Source organism: Bubalus kerabau, chromosome 18 (assembly GCF_029407905.1).
Source record: "Bubalus kerabau isolate K-KA32 ecotype Philippines breed swamp buffalo chromosome 18, PCC_UOA_SB_1v2, whole genome shotgun sequence".
NCBI classification, from domain to species: domain Eukaryota; kingdom Metazoa; phylum Chordata; class Mammalia; order Artiodactyla; family Bovidae; genus Bubalus; species Bubalus kerabau.
Genome location: NC_073641.1, coordinates 40,891,895 through 40,903,389, shown reverse-complemented (window position 1 = coordinate 40,903,389; position 11,495 = coordinate 40,891,895). Strand labels below are relative to the sequence as shown.

General features: G+C 42.0%; 1 protein-coding gene across 1 annotated transcript in view; it reads right to left on the bottom strand.

Moving 5' to 3' along the window:
* Positions 1-11,155, bottom strand: part of PRLR (prolactin receptor) — a 61,838-nt gene extending 50,683 nt beyond the window's left edge. Inside the window, exon 1 of the mRNA XM_055554658.1 lies at positions 11,092-11,155. The gene's annotated coding sequence lies outside the window, so the exon portion shown is untranslated. The remainder of the gene's footprint in view (positions 1-11,091) is intronic.
* Positions 11,156-11,495: the final 340 nt, after the last annotated feature.

The window sequence follows — 11,495 nt, the reverse complement described above, 5'->3', positions numbered from 1 at the left end:
CCTGGACTTTCAGCCACAGGGTCTTGTTGTGTGGAAGCATTTTGACAACTCATGGCATCTCCTTCTCCAAGTCCTTGCTGATGTCTACTCTCTGAACACTATTGATTTCAATCTACTTGCATGAAAAATATAAGTTCTTTCTGGGCCAAGGTAACTAAGAGCAGGGCTTTTCCACTGGTGGGCATGGGTTGGGGGGGAGGGGTAGTGTGGATTTTGCTTCCTCCAACCCAGGGGACATTTGGCAATGTCTGGAAATATGATTTTATTGTCACTGCTTGAGGGGGGGAATTTGTCCTCTCTGGAACCTTAGTCAACATCTGAAGACATGGTTGATCATTACAAGTGGGGTGAGGGGAAGAATATTGCTATTTGTTGGGTGGAATCTAGGGGTGCTGCCAAGCATGCTACAACACACAAAAGAGCCCCACAACAAATAATTATCTGTTCTAGTGTGTCAACAGTGTTAAAAGTAAGAAACTCTGGCCCGGAGGGAAAGTCCAGGCTGGATTCCTGACACTGAAGCATCAGAAGGTGAGAGTCACTCAGTTGTGTCCGACTCTTTGCAACCCCATGGACTGGATTCTCCAGGCCAGAATTTTGGAGTGGGTAGCCTTTCCCTTCTCCAGGGGATCTTCCTAACCCAGGGATTGAACCCAGGTATCCCACATTGCAGGCGGATTCTTTACCAGCTGACCCATAAGGGAAGCCTAAGAATACTGGAGTGGGTAGCCTGTCCCTTCTCCCAGTGGATTGTCCCAATCCAGGAATCGAACCAGGGTCTCCTACATTGCAGGATGATTCTTTACCAACTGAGCTGTCAGGGAAGCATCATATGGTCCTCAAAAGATCATCGTTCTCAATGTTAGAAGACTAGTAAGTATCCTGGGATGGATTTAGGATATTGTAGGATAATTTTGGCCAGATTTCTCATCTATTCATGACTTCAATTAGTTCAGTCGCTCAGTCGTGTCCGACTCTTTGCGACCCCATGAATCGCAGCACTCCAGGCCTCCCTGTCCATCACCAACTCCTGGGGTTCACCCATACTCATGTCCATCAAGTCGGCGATGCCATCCAGCCATCTCATCCTCTGTCGTCCCCTTCTCCTCCTGCCCCCAATCCCTCCCAACAACAGAGTATTTCCCAATGAGTCAACTCTTCACATGAGGTGGACAAAGTATTGGAGTTTCAGCTTCAGCATCAGTCCTTTCAATGAACACCCAGGACTGATCTCCTTTAGGATGGACTGCTTGGATCTCCTTGCAGTCCAAGGGACTCTCAAGACTCTTCTCCAACACCACAGTTCAAAAGCATCAATTCTTCGGCACTCAGCCTTCTTCATAGTCCAACTCTCACATCCATACATGACCACAGGAAAAACCATAGGCTTGACTAGACGAACTTTAGTTGGCAAAGTAATGTCTCTGCTTTTCAACATGCTATCTAGGTTGGTCATAATTTTCCTTCCAAGGAGTAAGCGTCTTTTAATTTCATGGCTGCAGTCACCATCTGCAGTGATTTTGGAGCCCCCCAAAATAAAGTCTGACACTGTTTCCACTGTTTCCCCATCTATTTCCCATAAAGTGATGGGACCAGATGCCATGATCTTCATTTTCTGAATGTTGAGCTTTAAGCCAACTTTTTCACCCTCCTCTTTCACTTTCATCAACAGGCTTTTGAGTTCCTCTTCACTTTCTGCCATCAGGGTGGTGTCATCTGCATGTCTGAGGTTATTGATATTTCTCCCAGCAATCTTGATTCCAGCTTGTGCTTCTTCCAGCCCAGCGTTTCTCATGATGTACTCTGCATATAAGTTAAATAAGCAGGGTGACAATATACAGCCTTGACGTACTCCTTTTCCTATTTGGAATCAGTCTGCTGTTCCATGTCCAGTTCTAACTGTTGCTTCCTGACCTGTATATAGGTTTCTTAAGAGGCAGGTCACGTGGTCCGGTATTCCCATCTCTTTCAGAATTTTCCAGTTTATTGTGATCCACACAGTCAAAGGCTTTGGCATAGTCAATAAAGCAGAAATAGATGTTTCCTGGCACTCTCTTGCTTTTTCCATGATCCAGCGGATGTTGGCAATTTGATCTCTGGTTCCTCTGCCTTTCTAAAACCAGCTTGAACATCTGGAAGTTCACAGTTCACGTATTGCTGAAGCCTGCCTTGGAGAATTTTGAGCATTACTTTACTAGCATGTGAGATGAGTGCAATTGTGCGGTAGTTTGAGCATTCTTTGGCATTGCCTTTCTTTGGGATTGGAATGAAAACTGACCTTTTCCAGTCCTGTGGCTACTGCTGAGTTTTCCAAATTTGCTGGCATATTGAGTGCAGCACTTTCACAGCATCATCTTTCAGGATTTGGAATAGCTCAACTGGAATTTCATCACCTCCACTAGCTTTGTTCGTAGTGATGCTTTCTAAGGTCCATTTGACTTCACATTCCAGGATGTCTGGCTCTAGGTCAGTGATCACACCATCGTGATTATCTGGTTAGTGAAGATCTTTTTTGTACAGTTCTTTTGTGTATTCTTGCCACCTCTTCTTAATATCTTCTGCTTCTGTTAGGTCCACTCCATTTCTGTCCTTTATCAAGCCCATCTTTGCATGAAATGTTCCCTTGGTATCTCTAATTTTCTTGAAGAGATCTCTAGTCTTCCCCTTCTGTTGTTTTCCTCTATTTCTTTGCATTGATTGCTGAGGAAGGCTTTCTTATCTCTTCTTGATATTCTTTGGAACTCTGCATTCAGATGCTTATATCTTTCCTTTTCTCCTTTGCTTTTCGCTTCTCTTCTTTTCACAGCTATTTGTAAGGCCTCCCCAGACAGCCATCTCGCTTTTTTTGCATTTCTTTTCCATGGGGATGGTCTTGATCCCTGTCTCCTGTACAATGTCATGAACCTCATTCCATAGTTCATCAGGCACTCTATCTATCAGATCTAGTCCCTTAAATCTATTTCTCACTTCCACTGTATAATCATAAGGGATTTGATTTAGGTCATACCTGAATGGCCTAGTGGTTTCCCCTACTTTCTTCAATTTAAGTCAGAATTTGGCAATAAGGAGTTCATGATCTGAGCCACAGTCAGCTCCTGGTCTTGTTTTTGCTGACTGTATAGAGCTTCTTCATCTTTGGCTGCAAAGAATATAATCAATCTTATTTTGGTGTTGACCGTCTGGTGATGTCCATGTGTAGAGTCTTCTCATGTATTGTTGGAAGAGGGTGTTTGCTATGACCAGTGCGTTCTCTTGGCAAAACTCTATTAGCCTTTGCCCTGCTTTATTCCATATTCCAAGGCCAAATTTGCCTGTTACCCAAAGTGTTTCTTGACTTCCTACTTTTGCATTCCAGTCCCCTATAATGAAAAGGACATCTGTTTTGGGTGTTAGTTCTAAAAGGTCTTGTAGGTCTTCATAGAACCGTTCAACTTCAGCTTCTTCAACATTACTGGTTGGGGCATAGGTTGGATTACTGTGATATTGAATGGTTTGCCTTGGAAATGAACAGAGATCATTCTGTCATTTTTGAGATTGCATCCAAGTACTGCATTTCGGACTCTTTTGTTGACCATGATGGCTACTCCATTTCTTCTAAGGGAATCCTGCCCACAGTAGTAGATATAATGGCCATCTGAGTTAAATTCACCCATTCCAGTCCATTTTAGTTCACTGATTCCTAAAATGTCGACGTTCACTCTTGCCATCTCCTGTTTGACCACTTCCAATTTGCCTTGATTCATGGACCTAAAATTCCAGGCTCCTATGCAATATTGGTCTTTACAGCATCAGACCTTGCTTCTGTCACCAGTCACATCCACAACTGGGTATTGTTTTGCTTTGGCTCCATCCCTTCATTCTTTCTGGAGTTATTTCTTCACTGACCTCCAGTAGCATATTGGGCACCTACCGACTTGGGGAGTTCGTCTTTCAGTATCCTATGATTTTGCCATTTCATACTGTTCATGGGGTTCTCAAGGCAAGAATACTGAAGTGGTTTGCCATTCCCTTCTCCAATGGACCATATTCTATCAGACCTCTCCACCATGACCCAGCTGTCTTGGGTGGCCCCACACAGCATGGCTTAGTTTCATTGAGTTAGACAAGGTTTTGGTCCATGTGATCAGATTGACTAGTTTTCTGTGATTATGGTTTCAGTGTGTCTGCCCTCTGATGCCCTCTCTCAACACCTACTGTCAGTTTCATATTTTCATGAGTCCTTAATTTCCTCTGAAAGAGAGAGTGCATCCTCAGGGTGACACGTATCAAACTGGTCTCCAAGGGTCTAGGTTCCATTTTGCTATAGTGTATACAGAGGGAGATTTGGTTCCTCCATTTGTCAAATGGACTCATAATACTTCATGACCTATTTATCAGGTCATGAAATATTATCAGATACCAATTGGGCCTGGTATCTTAGGGAGATGGAATTGGAGTATGGTATGTGAGTTGGTATGAAGAGGGAACATGTGAGTTAAGTACTTCTATCTGACTCCAATTCCAAAATGGCAATAGGATATTGTAGGTGGGAAGAGGGAACCAGTAACTTGTGAGATCCAAGTTAGCAGATTGTGCCTGGTGCTCAGTGGGTCATGGGGCCATGAAGTGACTTTCCTTGTTGGTAGTGGATGGGGGAGTTGCAGAGCCCAGCATGTATCAGTCTTTCCATAAGTACTGTCAGTGGGTTGGGAGGGAGAGGATATGCAACTGTTACAATATTCAGGGGCTGAAAAGGGGACAGAAAGCCATGGCAAGAATTTATGCAAAGGGAATTCCCTGGTGGTCCAGAGGCTAAGACTCGGTGTTTCCAACAAAGCATGCCCGGGTTTGATCCCTGGCAGGAGAACTAGATCCCACATGCTGCAACTAAGAATTCACATGCTGCAACAAGAACCAGGTGCAGCCAAATAAATAAATAAATATTTTAAAAAATTTATGCAAAGCTTCTTGGGAAAATATAAGCAAACATGATACTTTTTTTTTCTGATTTTATAAGAATAAAACAGTCGTGGGCGGTCCTAAGATGGTGGAGGAATAGGACAGGGAGATCACTTTCTCCCCCACAAATTCATCAAAAGAACATTTGAAAGCTGAGTAAATTCCACAAAACAACTTCTGAATGCAGGCAGAGGACATCAGGCACCCAGAAAAGCAGCCTATTGTCTTTGAAAGGAGGTAGGAAAAAATATAAAAGATAAAAAGAGAGGCAAAAAATGTAGGGATGGAGCTCTGTCCCGGGGAGGGAGTCTTAAAAAAGAGAGAAGTTTCCAAACACCAGGAAACACTCTCACTGCCGAGTCTATGGCAAGCCTTGGAACTACAGAGGGCAACATAACCGGGAGGAAAAATAAATAAGTAATTAAAACCCACAGATTATGTGCCCAATGGTAACTCCCCTAGCAGAGAAGCAGCACAGATGCCTTCACCCGTCACTACCAAGCGGGGGCTGGGCAGGGAGGTGCAGGCTGCATTGCTTAGAGTAAGGACCGGCCTGAATGCCCTGAGGGCAATCTGAGGGAACTAACGTGGGCTGGCAAACCAGACTGTGGGATAGCTACCACGTGAAAAGCCCTAAACCTAAGACACTGCCAGGGCTTCTCACAGAACACAGGACTGACAAGAGCTACACGAAGAGCCCTAACCTAAGACATAGGGTTGCACAGAGTTGGACACGACTGAAGGGAGTTAGCAGCAGCAGCAGCAGCAAGACAGCGTCAGGCCCCCTCACAGAACAAAGGACTGAGCAGAGCTAGCCGGCTGCAGGCTGGCCCATCCCCTCTGATGACAGGCAGGTGAAGGCAGCCAGAGCCGGAAGGGGGCAATCGTGGTCCCAGAGAGGCATTATCTACCAAACTGCAAGCAGGCTTCATTGCAAACCAAGACTTCTTGGAATTCTGGACGGTCAACATCTTCATGAGAAGGTGCACTGGTTGTATACCCAGAAAACTGAACGGCAGTGACAGGGGGAGGTGATAAGTCGCAGCAACGCTCTCGCCAAACACCTGGTCACCTGAGCTGCTTGGACCTGGGAAGGGCACAAAACGCATGCCCAATCGAGTCTGTGCCTTTGAGGACTACCCAAGCACCTGAACATGAGCGGCTTAGACCTGAGAAGTGCATGCAACCCAGGGCAACATATGGAGGCTGAACAACACGCTGCTGAATAACCAACACATCACAGAAAAAATCAAAAAAGAAATCAAAATATGCATAAAAATGAATGAAAATGAAAACACAATGACTCAAAACCTATGTGACACTGTAAAAGCAATGCTAAGGGGAAGGTTCATAGGAATACAGGCATACCTCAAGAAACAAGAAAAAAGTCAAATAAATAACCTAACTCTACACCTAAAGCAACTAGAAAAGGAAGAAATGAAGAACCCCAGGGTTAGTAGAAGGAAAGAAATCTTAAGAATTAGGGCAGAAATAAATGCAAAAGAAACAAAAGAGACCATAGCAAAAATCAAAGCCAAAAGCTGGTTCTTTGAGGGGATAAATAAAACTGACAAACCATTAGCCAGACTCATCAAGAAACAAAGGGAAGAACTGACTTACGATCCAGCAATCCCACTGCTGGGCATACACACTGAGGAAACCAGAAGGGAAAGAAACACGAGTACCCCAATGTTCATCGCAGCACTGTTTATAATAGCCAGGACATGGAAGCAACCTAGATGTCCATCAGCAGATGAATGGATAAGAAAGCTGTGGTACATATACACAATGGAGTATTACTCAGCCATTAAAAAGAATACATTTGAATCAGTTCTAATGAGGTGGATGAAACTGGAGCCTATTATACAGAGTGAAGTAAGCCAGAAAGAAAAACACCAATACAGTATACTAACGCATATATATGGAATTTAGAAAGATGGTAACAATAACTCTGTGTACGAGACAGCAAAAGAGACACTGATGTATAGATCAGTCTTATGGACTCTGTGGGAGAGGGAGAGGGTGGGAAGATTTGGGAGAATGGCATTGAAACATGTAAAATATCATGTATGAAACGAGTCGCCAGTCCAGGTTTGATGCATGATACTGGATGCTTGGGGCTGGTACACTGGGATGACCCAGAGGGAGGGTATGGGGAGGGAGGAGGGAGGAGGGTTCAGGATGGGGAACATAGGTATACCTGTGGTGGATTCATTTTGATATTTGGCAAAACTAATACAATATTGTAAAGTTTAAAAATAAAAAAAAATAAAAAAAATAAAGTTCATCCATATCATTGAAAAAAAAGAAACAAAGGGAAAAAAATCAAATCAATAAAATTAGAAATGAAAATGGAGAGATCACAACAGACAACACAGAAATACAAAGAATCATAAGAGACTACTATCGGCAATTATATGCCAATAAAATGGACAACTTGGAAGAAATGGATAAATGCTTAGAAAAGTACAACTTTCCAAAACTGAACCAGGAAGAAATAGAAAATCTTAACAGACCCATCACAAGCATGGAAATTGAAACTGTAATCAGAAATCTTCCAGAAAACAAAAGCCCAGGTCCAGATGGCTTCACAGCTGAATTCTACCAAAATTTAGAGAAGAGCTAACACCTATCCTACTCAAACTCTTCCAGAAAATTGCAGAGGAAGGTAAACTTCCAAACTCATTCTATGAGGCCACCATCACCCTAATACCAAAACCTAACAAAGATGCCTCAATAAAAGAAAACTACAGGCCAATATCACTGATGAACATAGATGCAAAAATCCTTAACAAAGTTCTAGCAATCAGAATCCAACAACACATTAAAAAGATCATACACCATGACCGAGTGGGCTTTATCCCAGGGATGCAAGGATTCTTCAATATCCATAAATCAATCAATGTAATACACCACATTAGCAAATGGAAAAATAAAAGACATATGATTATCTCAATAGATGCAGAGAAAGCCTTTGACAAAATTCAACATCCATGTATGATAAAAACTCTCCAGAAAGCAAGAATAGAAGGAACATACCTCAACATAATAAAAGCTATATATGACAAACCCACAGCAAACATTATTCTCAATGGTGAAAAATTGAAAGCATTTCCCCTAAAGTCAGGAACAAGACAAGGGTGCCCACTTTCACCACTACTATTCAACATAGTTTTGGAAGTTTTGGCCATGGCAATCAGAGCAGAAAAAGAAATAAAAGGAATCCAAATTTGAAAAGAAGAAGTAAAACTCTCACTGTTTGCAGATGACATAATCCTCTACATAGAAAACCCTAAAGACTCCACCAGAAAATTACGAGAGCTAATCAATGAATATAATAAAGTTGCAGGATATAAAATCAACACAAAGAAATCCCTTGCATTCCTATACACTAATAATGAGAAAACAGAAAGAGAAATTAAGGAAACAATTCCATTCACCATTGCAATGAAAAGAATAAAATACTTAGGAATATATCTACCTAAAGAAACTAAAGACCTATATATAGAAAACTATAAAAGACTGGTGAAAGAAATCAAAGAGGACACTAATAGATGGAGAAATATACCGTGTTCATGGATCAGAAGAATCAAGATAGTGAAAATGAGTATGCTACCCAAAGCAATCTATGCTGCTGCTGCTGCTGCTGCTAAGTCACTTCAGTCGTGTCCGACTCTGTGCGACCCCAGAGATGGCAGACCACCAGGCTCCTCTATAGATTCAATCAAATCCCTATCAAGCTACCAATGGTTCATAGAGCTAGAACAAATAATTTCACAATTTGTATGGAAATACAAAAAATCTCAAACAGCCAAAGCAATCTTGAGAAAGAAGAATGGAACTGGAGGAATCAACCTGCCTGACTTCAGGCTCTACTACAAGGCCACAGTCATCAAGACAGTATGGTACTGGCATAAAGACAGAAATATAGATCAATGGAACAAAATAGAAAGCCCAGAGATAAATCCACGCACCTATGGACACCTTAATCTTTGACAAAGGAGGCAAGAATATACAATGGAGAAAAGACAATCTCTTTAACAAGTGGTGCTGGGAAAACTGGTCAACCACTTGTAAAAGAATGAAACTGAAACACTTTCTAACACCATACACAAAAATAAACTCAAAATGGATTAAAGATCTAAACATAAGGCCAGAAACTATAAAACTCCTAGAGGAGAACATAGGCAAAACACTCTCTGACATAAATCATAGCAGTATCCTCTATGACCCACCTCTGAGAATATTGGAAATAAAAGCAAAAATAAACAAATGGGACCTAATTAAACTTAAAAGCTTCTGCACAACAAAGGAAACTATAAGCAAGACGAAAAGACAGCCTTCAGAATGGGAGAAAATAATAGCAAATGAAGCAACTGACAAAGAATTAATCTAAAAAATATACAACCAACTCCTGCAGCTCAATTCCAGAAAAATAAACGACCCGATCAAAAAATGGGCCAAAGAACTAAACAGACATTTCTCCAAAGAAGACATGCATATGGCTAACAAACACATGAAAAGATGCTCAACATCACTCATTATCAGAGAAATGCAAATCAAAACCACAATGAAGTACCATTTCACACCAGTCAAAATGGCTGATATCCAAAAGTCTACAAGCAGTAAATGCTGGAGAGGGTGTGGAGAAAAGGGAACCCTCTTACACTGTTGGTGGGAATGCAAACTACTACAGCCACTATGGAGAACAGTGTGGAGATTCCTTAAAAAACTGGAAATAGAACTGCCATGAAAATGAAAGTAAGTAAAGTCACTCAGTCATGTCTGACTCTTTGCGACCCCATGGACTGTAGCCTACCAGGCTCCTCTGTCCATGGGATTTTCCAGGCAAGAATACTGGAGAGGGTTGCCATTTCCTTCTCCAGGAGATCTTTGCAACCCAAGCATTGAACCTGGGTCTCCCTCATTGTAGGCAGACACTTTAGTGTCGGATCCACTTAAAAGCACAACATTTCTTTGAAATTAGTGTTGCAAGGAAATTGAAGACGTCCACAAATCCATGGTATCAGTTAGCCTCTTTCAGTTAATGGAAAAGAATCTCGGTACTACCATCTATGTTTTTGGCAAAGGAACTCCCACTCAAAAAAGTCAACATTCTTTTCAATATATATAGTTACTGATACGACCCAGCAATCCCACTGCTGGGCATACTCACCAAGGGAACCAGAATTGAAAGAGACAAGTGTACCCCAATATTCATCACAGCACTGTTTATAATAGCCAGGACATGGAAGCAACCTAGATGTCCATCAGCAGATGAATGGATAAGAAAGCTGTGGTACATATATACAATGGAGTATTACTCAGCCATTAAAAAGAATACATTTGAATCAGTTCTAATGAGGTGGATGAAACTGGAGCCTATTATACAAAGTGAAGTAAGCCAGAAAGAAAAACACCAGTACAGTATACTAATGCATATATATGGAATTTAGAAAGATGGTAACGATAACCCTGTATGCGAGACAGCAAAAGAGACACAGATGTATAGAACACTCTTTTGGACTCTGTGGGAGAGGGTGAGGGTGGGATGATTTGGGTAGGATGATTTGGCATTGAAACATGTATAATATCATATGTGAAACGAATCACTAGTCCGGTTTCAACGCATGATACAGGATGCTAGGGGCTGGTGCACTGGGATGACCCAGAGGGATGGTATGGGGAGGGAGGTGGGAGGGGGTTCAGGATGGGGAACACATGTACACCCATGTCAGATGCATGTTGATGTATGGCAAAACCAATACAATATTGTAAAGTAATTAGCCCCCAACTTAAATAAATAAATATATATTAAAAAAAGAATAAAACAGTCATTGTTGAAACTCTCTCAAGTACAGAAAACTATACAGAGAAAATTAAAATCTCCCATAACTGCACCCCGTGGATATCATGTGTTAACAGGTATGGTATTTTCTTTGAGAAAAACAAAGAAGGGTTTTCTGGGTAGGACAGGGTAGGGAGATGAAAAATGTCTTTGAGAACAGCAGAATGCAACAACGTGGATATTGACAGCTTTGGAATTATTCTGTCTGTGAGCCCAGAGAGAAGAGTCCCTGCTTGAGCTTGGATGAAGCGACAGCAGGACAGATGGGTGGTGTGACCGAGGGGCACGTGTCAAGTTCCCCTTACCTCAGGGTTCACTTGGAAAGGATCCTCAGCATTTGCCTCCATGAACAGAAGTGTTCTTTAGCTGAAAGAGGAAATGACTCATTTTAGCTCAAAGATGACGAAACAGGAGATGCCATTTCTGACTCACTTTGCAGCAATAGCAAGACTGAAATTACTGCACTTAAGTGATGGCATAAGCCAACTCTAGCTTTTTTTTTTTAATTAGTTTTCTAGCAACCTTAGTCGCTCAGTCGTGTCCAACTCTTTTCGACCACCAGGCAAGAACACTGGAGTGGGTGGTCATTCCCTTTTCCAGGGGATCTTCCAGACCCAGGTATCGAACCCAGATCTCCTGCATTGCAGGCAGATTCTTTACCATCTGAGGCTCTATGGAAGCCCTCTAGCAACCTTCATGGTGGTGGTTT